Below are 15,092 nucleotides of genomic sequence, written 5' to 3' on the forward strand. Positions count from 1 at the left end.
CCCAGTCTGAAGTAGTCATAACTATTCACTCGGTATTCTGACAACCCATTGTGCTGAGTGTCCTGTGTGCCCTAACTATGCACGTCCCTTCCTTAACAGACCAGTGCTATCAGGGTGACCCTCATTCGAGTCCTTTCCCCTAAGGGAAACCCTCAGTTCCTGCTCTAGGATGCCTGATATCCTCAGTTGATCTGTCTTCTGGGAACTTGTCCAAATATTTCTTTGAAAGTTTCCCATGCATCCCATTTATAGAAAATAAGCTGTCATCTGGGTCGCATATTGGAGACTACCACAGAGCAGCCAACAATTATTGACTCTTATTGTTTTTCTGTCCATGCAAAGGAGGCGGCTTCTAAGAAAATATTCACAAGGGAAGCGAGGATGAAAACCCAGAACTAAAGCAGAACTGGTAGCTCTCTGCTGCTGTAAAGGGGTCTAAAAAGAGCCCCCTGATGGTCATGACTTCTGGTGACTGAGATGAAACTTACTGGGCTCCCTGTGGGAATTCAATCTAGGTTCTCTGAACCCTGTAGTAACCTAGGGAAGAGGCTTCCTAGTGCTGTAAAAGTAGCTGGCTTCTGGGGTTCCTCATGACAAATGCTTCCATGTCTTGGGTTTGGAGTAGGTCAGTTAGATCTTGATCAGGCCCTCCACCCCCCACCTTTTTTCTTGGCAGCTGCGTTGTCTTGTGTTCTTTGTCTAATATAAGACTTTCCATTAGCTATAATTCACATTGATCACTGGACTTCAGCCTCTACTTAGTTGACTTCAGAGGCGTAGAAGCTGATATATCTCCTAGTTCATTAAACACTTGGATAAAAAGTAAAAGTACATTGCAAAAGAACATGATTCAGAGCATTGTAGAGCTGGAGAAGAGGTGTATGCTGGGAAGAGCATTGGACTTGAAGTGTTCTCTTAGGTTCTCTTGTTGCCTTTTCTGGCCACGAGACCTAGGGAAAGCCACTAACAGTTTAAGCAGAAGTTTCTGTTTCCCAGTATGTTCCATGTGTCTACCTAGGACTATGGAAAAAGATAGGGATAATCCATGTTTCAGAGTTCTCAATCTTCATTTCACTTCACTCAGTCTTGTAGCATCCAACAAATACTCTATGCCCACAGAGGGCAAAACATCAAAGGAGTTTCTGAGGATCCGCTGGTGCATGTGATGGCTGTGCCTTGGGCCTCCTGGAGCCCACCAGCTCACAGCACTCTTACAGAGCTGCTATGGTTGGATACAATAAATCAGTAACAACTGTTACGAAGCAAAGTTCCAGTCTCTTCCACAGTGTCAACTGCTTTGGCTTTGCTTTCTGAATCCTCCATAACCAAATGCAGCACACCTTTCAATATCTGCTTATTCTTTTACTAACTTATTGTATATCTTTCTTTATGCCCAATTCGCTATGTCCACCAAATTTTTGTTTTGGAGGAATACAACAGAAATGGTACACTTCCCATTAAGAAGCTTAAAGTTTTTAAAATTAAAAAAGGAGAGGCAAATTTGAGATCCAGTAGAATCTCCAAACATAGGCTCTTTAAACAGCTCAGAAGGTATAACAAAAACATGCTTTAGAATAGCTGGATAGGGGCTGGCGCTGTGGCGCAGTGAGTTAATGCCCTGGCCTGCAGTGCCAGCATCCCATATGGGTACCGGTTTGAGTCCTGGCTGCTCCACTTCTGATCCAGCTCCCTGCTATGGCCCGGGAAAGCAGTAGAAGATGGCCCAAGTCCTTGGGCCCCTGCACCTGCGTGGGAGACCCGGAAGAAACTCCTGGCTCCTGGCTTCGGATCAGCACAGCTCCAAACGTTGCAGCCAACTGGGGAGTGAACCATTGGATGGAAGACTCTCTCTCTCTCTCTCTCTCTCTCTCTCTCTCTCTCTCTGCCTCTCCTCTCTCTGTGTAACTCTGACTTTCAAATAAATAAATAAATCTTAAAAAAAGGAGTAGCTGGATATAACCTGTTTACCTTATGAGAAAGGAAAAAATACTTTTTTGTTTTACCTTATTTCAATATTGAGGAGCAAGGGTAGGTGGGAATACATTAGTAGAGGAGAGAATAGGTTAAATTTATTTTTAGAAATTGAGGCAAGAGGAGTGGCCATTTGGCAAAACTGTTAAGTTGCTGCTGGTGATGCACACATCCCATGTTTGAATGCCTAGGTTTGAGTCCTGGCTCCTGTTTCTGATCCAGTTTCCTGCTAAGGTGTATCCCCAGGAAGCAGCAGGTGATGGCGGTTTAGGTACTTGGGTCCCTGTCACCCATATGGGAGACTCAGATTGAATCCTGGTCTCCTGGTTTCTGCTGGGCCCACCTGTAATCATTGTGGCCATTTGGGAAGTGATGCAATGGATAGAGATTCTTTCTCTCCACTTCAAATAAAATGAAAATTAATTAATTACAAAAGAGATTTGTACTAGATGAGTACATTAAAAGGGTATCAGAGAAAGCCTGTTGTGTTGGTGAGTAAAACATGTTGGTGGCTTATAAAAACCTCACTGTAGGTGGGGAAGTTATACCTAGCTTGAGTGTGAGGAAAGAGCAGGAGGAATTATATTGACAGATGAAAACAAATATGTAGGTGGTAGAAATTTTACAATTTCATCATCATATTTGGGGGTAAATTTTAATATCAAAATTCCTGAATTATCAATTCAATAAACAGATACAGTTTTTTTTACTCTTCAAGGTAAACCTGAGGACAAAAAGTGCATGTACCTTCCTTGTAACTAAATATGATCATTAAACAATTTTTATTCACTTGAAGATTTATTTATTTGAGAGACAGCATTACAGAAAAGTCTTCCATTCACTGGTTCACTCCCCAAATGGCTGCAATGGCTGGAGCTGAGCTGATCAGAAGCCAGGAGCCAGGAACCTTGTCCAGGTCTCCCACGTGGGTGCAGGGGCCCAAGCACTTGGCCTATCTTCCATTGCTTTCTCAGGCTATTATCAGGGAGCTGGATTAGAAGTGGATCAGATGGGACTCAAACCAGTACCCGTATAGGATAACAGCACTTCAGGAAAGGTTTAACCTACTATGCCACTGCACTGACCCCTAAACAATTTCTATTTATAAACAACTTTATAGTTTATACAAATCACTCAAATAGAGTAGTATGGGCTTTGCTAAAGACTCTTACTACTATGATTTGTATACCTGAGAAATAGAATCTATTAGCAGTCTCTAAGCTTGCTGAGTCATTCTGTTAAACCTTCTATAGCTCAGGCATCTTTCAGAGTTCAGCCGCTTGAAAGATGACCACTGCTTAACTGCAGATCACTGACCTGCTCTGGAAGAATGCTGCAAAAGTGTGTATTTCAGAACAAAAGCCACATCCATCACATGGACTAGTGCACCATCAGAAACTGATAGAGTGATTTACATCTATGAGGCACGGAATCAGTAGTAGTTTCATATGAATGAATGAAATGAACGGAATCAGTAGTAGTTTCATATGAATGAATGAAATGAATGGAATCAGTAGTACTTTCATATGAATGAATGAAATGAAGTCAGAAATATGCATCCTCTTCACCTTGTGCATTCTGATGTCATTTCAGAATTTGACCCCTAACTGTTTCTCACATTTAAACCTGGCCTTACTTAACTGAAGATAATATGCAAACATAAAGTAATTTAGAGATGATATCTAAGTGGCGCCATATGTATGTATAATATATATATATAGAGAGAAATAGACTAAAGTGACCTTAAAATTACTCGTTACCAAATTGCTTATTTGTAATGTCTTCATCCTCTTCTGGTAACATCCACATCCACATTAACATTGGATCATTCTTTTCAACTTGAGTGTCTTATGACTTTGAAGTTATAACATCTTGAGATTTCTTTGATAATTCTTGATTAGAGAATTGGGATTGGAGATGCTGGAAACCATGATGAATGGTGTAAAATAAAAGCCAGTGAAGACATGTGTGAGAAGATCATGACTTACTTCAGAAGTACATTCACTGTTATCATGATCTTGGGGAAGTCAGTTACTCAGGCTGAGTTTAGAGTTTGCATTTATAAATGGAGAGACTTTGAGTAGATTATATCTGAGGCCCTCCTGAGCCTATTGCTTTTAAACACAAGGACAGTTAATGCATACATTTATATATATATATATGTGTGTGTGTGTGTGTGTGTGTGTGTGTGTGTGGTTAGAGATAGGGAAGTGGATGATTAGTTACTAAATGCTTTACTTGATTTGTGGAAGAAGGGGGAAGTTATTGGGAGAATGAGGTAAGATTCTTCACTAGACTCCAATTCCTTGATTATATTATTTACCTTTGACATCCCAGGGCATAACATAGTATCTGGGAATAGTGGATGATCGATAAATGTTAATGAATGTAGGGTAAATGTTATTGTGTCTTCCATTCCCAGGTGTTTGGTATAGGAAAGAATAGTAACTGCTTACTCAGCCTTTTCTAGCTTAAAGCTACTAACAGAATATTTAAGAAACATTAGTGCTCTCTACTGGAGATCTTTATACTGCAGGAATTCCTACTTGATTTTTTTTTCGATGACTGATTTTGAGTTATGTTCTAAAGTTCTGGATTTTAGAAACAAGATATGATAGACTTATTTTTGCTGTATTGGAAGTATAAGTTTGGTATTTTAGCACTGAGAATGACATAATTTGCACTCATATTCCAGGTCTTGTTTCTTTCTCTCTCTTTCTGTCCTTCCTTCAGAGCTCTTGCACTTAAACATTTATGAAATATCATATTCTCTCTTGTTCTATGTAAAAAGAGAGGGATGGGGTTAATTAAAATATTAATTTTATGTATCAAAAAGACAAGCCACAGAAGGGTAGAAGACATTTGCCAATCATGTAAAAGGGAGTTGTGTCTAGAATGTACAAAAACATAATTCAACAGTTAAAAGTTGAATAAGTTTAAAAATGGGCAAGAGGGTACAGTCTGGAAAGATAGTGGAGTAGGAATCACCAGTAATTTCTTCACCTAAACAAACTGCGATATCAGAATCTGTCAGTGTAATTATTTTGGAAGTCTGGAAGACTTGGGTAATAAATTATGGTTCTTCTAAGTCATTTCAACCCTTAGCATAGTGGTGCCACATTCATCCCTGCTGCACCTCTTCTGCCCCATGACAGGCAACTGTGCATGTGTTCCAAGAACAATTTTACATGTAGTTTGTGGGAGCCAGGGTGGGTAAAGGGACCCTAACTCCAGTTAATGGGGAACTGTGGTCTGATCCTTGATGACAGAGGTGCAGAGCTAGGTAGCCACTGGTGTTATGCCCCACCTCACTGTTACTTGTTAGTCCCTTTCAGCTGAAGTGAATTGTAGGGGCTTTAAAGGGCCAGTGTCTCGCTTCATTTTTTTCTTTTGCCATCTCTGGTATTCAGATATTAAAGGCCAGAACGCTCAACAGCAACTGCGTGTATAGAGAAAATTAGAAAGTGACTATATATGCTCAGGGCAAGGCACAGGCTCAGAAAAACCTGGAAAGACCTTTAATTTACTGACACCTCAGGTTGATCTTGGAATAGGGACAGTCTATAGCAACAACAAAAAGAAACAAAAACAATGACCCAAAAACAAAAAAACCCAACAACAATAAACTCTAGGGAAGAGGGAATATCTAACATCCAGAGTGGCTACATTATTGAATCAAATGCCCAGTTTTGAATCAAAAGGCAAGAAGCAGGAAAACATGACCTATTCAAAGGAAAAAAAATCAACAAAAACTGTTCTTGAAAAAAACTTTAGTGCAGATCTATTAGACCAATACTTTAAAACAACTGTCCTAACAATTTTCAAAGAAATGAAAATGTGGAATAAAAACACAAAAACCTCAGCAATGTATAAACAAAATTGAAATTCCAGAAAAGAGATAGAAAACCTAAGAAAATAAGAAGTTCTTGAGTTTAAAAGTAGACTAGGTAAAATGAAAAGTTTACTAGAGATTCAAAGGCTGATTTGACCAGGCAGAAGTAACTTGAAAATAAGACAATGGAAAGCATTGAGTCTTCAGAACAGAAAGAAAAATGATTGGAGAAAAGTGAACAGAGTGTAAGGACCTGTGGGATGACACAAGTTGGGTCAGCATATTTATTGTTGGAGTCCATAATGAGAGAAGAAAGAGGAAGGGCAGAGAAAATATTTGAAGAAATAATGTCTGGATACTCCCTTAATTAAAAAAAAAAAAGATGCGAACGTAATCCAAGATACTCAATGAACCCCAAGGAAGATGAATTCACAGAGGTCTACACTGGGGCCTGCACTGTGGTATAGTAGGTTAACCATCTGCCTTTGGTGCTGGCATCCCATATGGACACCAGATTATGTCCCGGCTGCTCCTCTTCAGATCCAGTTCTCTGCTAATGGCCTGTGAAAGCAGTGGAAAATGGCCCAAGTGCTTCCAACCTTGCACCCACCTGGGAGACCTGGAAGGAGCTCCTGACTTCAGATCAGCCCAGCTCTGGTTATTGTGGCCATTTGTGGAGTGAACCAGTGAATGGAAGATCTCTCTGTCTCTCCCTCTCTCTGTCTGTAACTCTGCCTCACAAATACATATTTTTAAAAAAGATCTACATCAAGATCTTTTGTAATAAAGCTTTCAAAAGCCAAAGCTAATAAGAGAATCTTTAAACCAGTGAGAAGATGGTAATTTCTTTACATACAAGGGATTCTCCATAAAATTAAAGGCAAATTTTTCACCAGGAACCTGGGAGCCACGAGACAATGGGTTGATATATTCAAAGTGGTAAAAGAAAAAAACTTGTCAACCAAAACTCCTATTTCCCATAAAACTGTCCTTCAAAACAGTGAGAGAGAAGTTAAGACCTCAGATAAACAAAAGCTGAGGGTGTCCATGACCACTTAATCTGTCCTATTAGATGTTCTCAAGAGAGTCCCAAGAGTGAAATTAAAAGTCACCAGATGCAAATCAAAGCTGTGTGAAGAAATCAAGACCTCAGTGAAGTTAAAGACAGGGATAGCTATAAAAGCTAGTATTGTTAAGTATGGTTTGTAACTGCTCTTTTTATTTTCTACATGGTTTAAGAAACTAATACATGAAAAAATGATTGATCTAAAGGCTAGTATAATCATAACTTTGCTTTGTAACTCCACATTTTGTTGTCTACATGATTTAAGAGACTAGTGCATTTCAAGAATTATTAGCTTGTATTTGTGGGTATACAGTGTAAAAAGATGTAATTTTGTGGTATCAGCAATGAAAAAGAACAAGGACAGAGCTTTTAAAGGAGCAGAGTTCTCATATGTTGTTGAAATTATGCCAGTTTGAATTCAAATTAGATTGTTACAACTTTGGAAAGTTAAACGTGACCTCCATGATAATCACAGATAAAACAGCTATAGTGTGCGACAAAAGGAAATTACAAAGGAATTTAATGTTTTGCTACAAAAAAACTAAACACAGAAGACTGTAATGCACAAAATGAAGGAAACAAAGCTATCGGACATACAGAAAACAACTAGCAAAATGACTTAGAGCCCTCCTACTTAGTAATTATTTATATGTAAATGAAATCAACTCTCCAATCAAAAGATTAACAGAATGAATTATATTATAAAACAGAATCCAAAAATGTGTTGTCCATATGAGACATTTATTTTTAAAATTTATTTGAAAAGCAGCAAGCAAGAGACACAGAGAAGAGAGACAGAGAGAGAGGTCTCCCATCCACTGTTTACTCCGCAAATGCCCACAAACAACTGGGGCTCAAGTAGGCCAAAACCAGGAGCCGGGAATTCAATCTGGGTCTCTCACTTGGGTAGCAATGACTACTTGAGTCAGCACCTGCTACCTCCCAAGGTATACATTAACAGGAAGCTGGAATCAGGAGTGGAGTTGGGACTCCAGTGTAGGCACTCTGATATGGGATGCAGGTGTCTGAAACAGCATCTTAAAAACTATGTCAAATACCTCCCTCCAAGACTCATTTAATTTTTATTTGCTTATTTTCATTTTATTTGAAAATCAGAAAGAGATCGTCCATCTACTGGTTCATTCCCCAAATACCCATAAAAGACAGGTCTGGGCCATGCTGAAACCAGGAGCCTAAAGTTCCATCTCAGACTCCCATCACTTACTGCCATGCAGGGTGTACATTTGCAGAAAGCTGAAGTCAAAGAATAGCTGGGGAGGAGGGGCCAGTGCTGTGGCGCAGTAGGTTAATCCTCCACCTGTGGCGCCAACATCCCACATGGGCCCTAGTTCTAGTCCTGGATACTCCTCTTCTGATCCAACTCTCTGCTATGGCCTGGGAAAGCAGAAGATGGTGCAAGTCCTTGGGCCCTTGCACCCATGTGGGAGACCCAGAAGAAGCTCCTGACTCCTGGCTTTGGATCAGCTCAGCTCTGGCCATTGTGGCCATTTGGGTAGTGAGCCAGTGGATGGAAGACCTTTTTCTTGTCTCTCCCTTTCACTGTCTGTAGTTCTACTTCTCAAATAAGTAAATAAAATCTTAAAAAGTAGCTGGGACTTGAACCAGAGACTCTGATATGGGATGGGGGTATCCCAAACTGCAACTTCAGCTGCTACACTAAATTCCTGTCCCCTGAGACTCATTTTAGAGCTAAAGATACAAGTGGATTGAAAGTAAAAGATGGAAAAAAGATCGTCTTTTAATGCAAAGAGTAAACACAATAAAAAAATAGCAGAGGGGGCTAATATGAAGTAAATTTTAACTCACAAGAACACTATTTTAATAAAAGATTCAATAAGAAAATATGGTCATAAAAATCTGGTCATTCTAAACATTTGCACACATAATTATAGATCACCAAAATGCATGAAGCAGATACTCGCAGATCTAATGGGGAAAAATAGGTCATTCTACATACTAGTTGGAGACTTCAATATCCCATTTTTTTATTCTTTTCTTCTAAAATATTTAATGTATTTTTTTGAGAAGTAGAGTTATAGGCAGGGAGAGGGAGAAACACAGAGAGAGATCTTCCATCCCCCAGATGCCTGCAATGGCCAGAGCAGGACTGATCCGAAGCCAGGAGCCAGGAGCTTCTTCCAGGTCTTCCACACGGGTGCAGGGGCCCAAGCACTTGGGGCATCTTTACTGCTTTCCCAGGCTATACTCCAAGAGCTGGGTTGGAAGAGCATCATCTGGGAAATGAACCAGTGTCCATATGGGATGCCAGCACAACAGGCAGAGGCTTAGCCTACTATGCCACAGCACCAGTTCCCCAATATCCCATTTTCAATAATGGATAGAACAAATGAGACAAAGTAAGGAATTAGAGACCTTGAAAAAAATAAACCAATCTTTCTGAAACTTTCCCAAAAACCTGAATAGAAGAATTTAAACCAAATTTTGCAGCTATTAAAAGAATTATACACCATGACCAAGTGGCATTTATTCCTCAGGTACAAGGATGGTTCAGCTTGTGAAAACTGATCGGTATAACATGACATTAACAGATTAAATGGGAAAAAAATCCAAATGGTAATCTAAATTGATTTTACAAAGCTTTTGACGAAATTTATCACCGTTTTGTGATTTAAAAAAAAAACTCTCATGGGCTTTTCAGCCAGATCGGAATGCTGATTCTGAGGCCAGAGTGCTGTTTAGGACATCCGCCATTCTATGAGTCTGCTGAGTATCTCGCTTCCCATGTTGGATCACTCTCCCCTTTATTTATTCTATTGGTTAGTATTAGCAGGTACTAGACCTGTTTATGTGTTCCCTTTGACTCTTAGTCCTTTCATTATGATCAATTGTGAACTGAAATTGATCACTTGGACTAGTGAGATGGCATTGGTACATGCCACCTTGATGGGATTGAATTGGAGTCCCCTGGTATGTTTCTAACTCTACCATTTGGGGCAAGTCAGCTTGAGCATGTCCCAAATTGTACATCTCTTCCCTCTCTTATTCCCACTCTTATGTTTAACAGGGATCACATTTCAGTTAAATTTCAACACTTAATTCTGTAATTAATACACAGTTATTCTTAAAGGCATTCCGATCTGGCTGAAAAGCCCATGAGAGTATTTCAGGCATGGAAAGCCAAGACACTCTGGCAAAACAAACAAACAAACAAACAAAAAAGCACAACTAAATGAAAGATCTCTGTGAGTGAGATCCCAGTGGAAAGAACAGGTCTTCAAAGAAGGAGGTACCTTTCTCTGAAGGGAGGAGAGAACCTCCACTTTGACTATGACCTTGTCTAAACAAGATCAGAGTCGAAGAACTCAAGGGGCTTCCATAGCCTTGGAAACTCATGACTGGTGCATAGGGAGATTACTGATGCCATAAACAGGAGTGTCAATTTGTAAAGTCAACAACAGGAGTCACTGTGCACTTACTCCTCATGCAGGATCTCTGTCCTTAATGCGCTGTACATTGAGACTTAATGCTATAACGAGTACTCAAACAGTATATTTCACTTTGTGTTTCTATGGGGGTGCAAACTGTTGAAATCTTTACTTAATGTATACTAAACTGATCTTCTGTTAAAAAAAAAAAAAGAAGAAATTATCAATTCCCAACTTGACTCTCACTGGGATTAAACATGACTATAGGTCTGATCTGATTTCATCATCATTTTAAAAAAATCATCTATTATTTTTCACTTTATGTTTCTGTGTGGGAGCAAACTGTTGAAATCTTTACTTCATGTATGCTAAACTGATCTTCTGTATATAAAGAGAATCGAAAATGAATCCTCATGTGAATGGAAGGGGAGAGGGAGTGGGAAAGGGGAGGGTTGTGGGTGGGAGGGACGTTATGGGGGGGAAGCCATTGTAATCCATAAGCCATACTTTGGAAATTTATATTCATTAAATAAAAGTAAAAAAAAAAAGAAATAGCAGAGGCAGAAATTAAAAAAAAAAACTAGGAATGGAAAGAAATTTCCTTATAATAAAAACCGTATATGGAAAATCACAGCAGATGTCATACTCAGTGGTGAAGGATTGTATGCTCTTCCTTGGGGGCCAGCACTGTGATGCAACAATTGAAGCTACTGCGTGTGGCACTGGCATGCTATGTGAGCACTGGCTGTTTCATTTTCATTCCAGCTCCCTACTGATGTGCTTGAGAAAGCAGCTGAAGATGGCTCAGTATTTGGGCCCCTGCACCCATGCTTAAGACCCAAATGAAGCTCCTGGCTTCAGCCATTTGGAACCAGCAGATGGAAGACCTCTCTGTTTCTCCCTCCTCTGCATAACTCTGCCCTTCAAATAAATACAACTTGAAAAAAGAAATGAAAGAAAGATCTTCCTTGAAAACCAGACCATGACGAGGATACTCATGCCTTCCACGTGTATTTAACATTTTACTAGCAGTTCTAGACAAAACAATTAGGTAAGTAAAAGAAATGAGACATTCATATTTGTAAAGGAATGAGTAAATTTTCCTTCACAAATAGTATGATCTTATATTTGGAAAAACCTAAAAGTTTCACCAAAAAACTATGAGCGAATAAATGATTTTTAAATTGTTTGTTTCAAAAAATGATGAGCAGAGATCTCCCAACCACTGTTCACTTCCCGACACATGGTGCTGACATATATATATATATATATATATATATACACATATATATATACACACACATATATATATATGGAATAGAATGTAGAGCCCAGAAATAAGTCTTTGCATGAATAGTGAAATGATTTTCAATAAGTATCAAGACTATTCAATGGGGGAAAGGGCAGCCGTTTCAACAAATAATGCTGTGAAATCTGATATTCACAGGCAAAAGAATGAAGTTGAACCTTACCAAAAACCATATATAAAAATTAACTCAAGGGATGGACATTTAGCCTAGTGGTTAAAATGCCAGTAAGATGACTGTGGAGTATGTAGGTTTGATACTCATCCCTGGCTCTTAATTCCAGCTTCCTGATAATGCAGACCCTGGATCAAGTAATTGAGTTCCTGCCACCCTTTAGGGAGACCTGAATTGCCTTTTTGTCTCCCAGCTTCAGCTGTTGCAGACATTTGGGGAGCAAACCAGCAAGTTGGGAGGTCTCTGTCCCTGTCACTCTGTTCCTCAAATAAATATTTAAAAATTCAAAATAGATCAAAGATATAAGATCTAAAACTATACCTCTCTTAGAATAAAACATGGGGTAGAAATTTCATTACATTGTGTTTAACCATTTTTCTCATATGATACCAATGGCACAGACAACAAACAGATAAATGGGGTTTCATGAAAATCAAATAATTTCAGGTATTGAAAGATACTACCAATATAGTTAAAACCCATAGGACAGGAGGAGACATTTGTAAACCATGTCTCTGATATAAGATTACTCTTCAGAATATAGAGTATTCTTCAATTTCAACAAACAACCAGATTCAAAAATTGACAAGAGACTTGAATAGTCATTCTTCAAAGAAAATATACAAATAGCTAATAAACACGAGAAGATCAACATTTCTAATCACTAGAAAAGTTAAAATCACAACTTCAATCCTTGCAACTATTGGGATCACTAGTATTTAAAAAATCGAAAAAGAACAAGTGTTGGTGAGTATGTAAATTAATTGGAAATTTTGTGAACTCTTGGTGGGAATGCAAAAGATCAGTAATAAAGTATAAAGTATGGAATCCCTCAACAAATTTCCTTTTGAGGATATACCAAATAAAATTGAAAGTAAGGTCTCAAAGAGATGCTTGTACACACAGATTCATGGCAGCATTGCTCGCTACAGCTAAAACATGAAAGCAACCTAAGTGTGCATTGATGGATCAATGGATAAGAAAAATGTGAGACCTACATAGAGTGGAATATTTTTTGGCCTAATAAAGAAGGAAGTGCTGAGATCTTCCACAACATTGATGAACTTTGAGACATTGTTATATGCAATAAGCTAGTAACAAAAAAGACAAGTAATGTATAATCCCACTTATATGAGGTAATTAGCATAGGTCAAAATTGTAGCGACATGAAAGAGAATGGTGGATGCTGGGCTGTGGGGATAGAGAAATGAGTTATTGTTTAATGAGCATAGCATTGCTGTTTTACATGATGAAAAGAATTAGGGAGATGGATGGTAGTTATGGTTGCACAACACTGAGTTTAATACCACTGAAGTGCACTTCAGAATGAGGAAGATGGTATATTTGATGTTATATGTATTTTACTACAATAAAATATTGTGGGGGGAAAAGGGAAATAGATTTGAATTGGCATTTTTGAAAAAGATATGCAAATGGACAATAAATACATGAAATATGTTCAGCATCATTAGTCATTAGGGAAATGCAAATAAAAGCCACACCAAGATATTCATTCAAACTCATTAGTATGATTAAAATAAAAAGAACAGGCAATGACAAGTCTCAGAATGTGGAGAAATTTGACGCCTTATACATGGTGGGTGGGATTCTAAAATGGTACAGCCAGTATGAAAAATAGTGTGGTAAATTTTTCAAAATGTTTAATGTTGAATAACTGTATGACCCAGCAGTTCTAATCCCAGGCATTTATCCAAGAGAACTGAATATATATAACCATACAAAAACTTGTGCATGAATATTCATAGCAGCATTACTCACAAAAACCTAATTGTGGAAACAACTCAAATGTCCATCAATCATTAAATGAAGACAAATTGTAGTATATTAATATAATGGAATCTTTCTCAGCCATAAAAACAATAAAATATTGATATGGACCACATAATGTATGAATTTTGGAAGCATTATGCTAAGTGAAACAAACCAGTCACAAATGGCCATGTATTATATGATTCTATTTATAAGAAATGTCCAGAATAGACCAATCTACAGAAACATAAAATAGATTTGTGGTACCAGGGGTTGAGATGGAGGGAATCAAAGCAGCTGCAATTGGGTGAAGGGTTTGGATAGCAGTGATGGTTGCCGAACTCTGAACTTCTATAAAACACTGGATTGTACTCTTTATTTTTTTGAGAAAACTTGTTTTGTCCTTTGTGTTTAATTAATGCTGAGTAATTAACAACTGTTTGATAAAACAACTTTGCTGTCACTTGAATTTTACTTGTTATGAAGGTGAATTTATAGTATATAAATTAATTTCAATAGTATCTAAAAACACTTAAATCCAAAAATCACAGGCCTGAAAAAGCCCTCTGAGTTCAGTCTTATCACAGTTCAACAATCCTGAGATCTCTTCGCCAATGTCATCCAAGAATGAGAATTTCAAGAGCATTGTAAATGGGTCCATTTCCTACTCAACAATGTTTGCTTTAGTAAGGGGTATGGACTACCCCCTCAAAGCAAGAACCTTGTATGGTAAATATTCTCCCTCAAGCTAAGTGTAACACAGAGACTTCAAGTAGTGCGTCAAACCCCTAAGTCCCATTGGGGTTTAACTGGTGAACATTTAGGTGTAATGTGAACTCAATTTAATCTGAACCCTGAAGCTTTTTCTTCAGAAGTAACTCCATTTTGTGAGAATAGTATACAGCTGGTCTCTTTTTAATACGTGAGGTTGTGATATACCTAATAAGAAAGTGAAGGATGGCTGGTGCCACAGCTCACTTGGCTAATCCTCTGCCTGCGGTGCCGGCACCCCGGGTTCTGTCCTGGTTGGGGCACGAGTTCTGTCCCGGTTGCTCCTCTTCTAGTCCAGCTGTCTGCTGTGGCCCGGGAAGGCAGTGGAGGATGGCCCAAGTGCTTGGGCCCTGCACCCGCATGGGAGACAGAACGAAGCACCTGGCTCCTGGCTTCGGATTGGTGCAGCCAGCTGTAGCGGTCATTTGGGGGGTGAACCAATGGAAGGAAGACCTTTCTCTCTGTGTCTCTCTCTCTCTCTCTCTCACTGTCTAACTCCTCTGCCTGTCCAAAAAAAAAAAAAAAAGTGAAGGATGACCTACAGACAGAGCTATAGTCCATGCTAGATGTGATAAACCCTTGCCTTTTTTCAATGCTGTTGTTCAGTAACATAGATCCTAGAAACCATTTCAAAAGCTTTGCTTGTTTAGGTTTGAGAGAAATTGCCATTCACTAAGAACAAGACTCCACTGAAATGTGAAGTTAGGTACCTAGCTAAATAATTTTTTGTCATTGAACACATAGTTCTAGCTTGAAATCACCTTCTCACTTTGTCTAGCTCATTTTAGCTACAT

The 15,092-nt window shown here is 38.7% G+C and overlaps 1 long non-coding RNA gene across 1 annotated transcript in view; it reads left to right on the top strand.

The window, feature by feature from the left end:
* LOC149125628 (uncharacterized) overlaps positions 1 to 15,092 on the top strand; it is a 53,235-nt gene that overhangs the window by 5,869 nt on the left and 32,274 nt on the right. The window contains exon 2 of the long non-coding RNA XR_016210935.1: positions 11,042 to 11,327. This is a non-coding gene — a long non-coding RNA (uncharacterized LOC149125628). The remainder of the gene's footprint in view (positions 1 to 11,041; positions 11,328 to 15,092) is intronic.

This window comes from Oryctolagus cuniculus, chromosome 7 (assembly GCF_051225735.1).
Source record: "Oryctolagus cuniculus isolate XC-2025 breed Fujian yellow rabbit chromosome 7, ASM5122573v1, whole genome shotgun sequence".
Taxonomy (NCBI): domain Eukaryota; kingdom Metazoa; phylum Chordata; class Mammalia; order Lagomorpha; family Leporidae; genus Oryctolagus; species Oryctolagus cuniculus.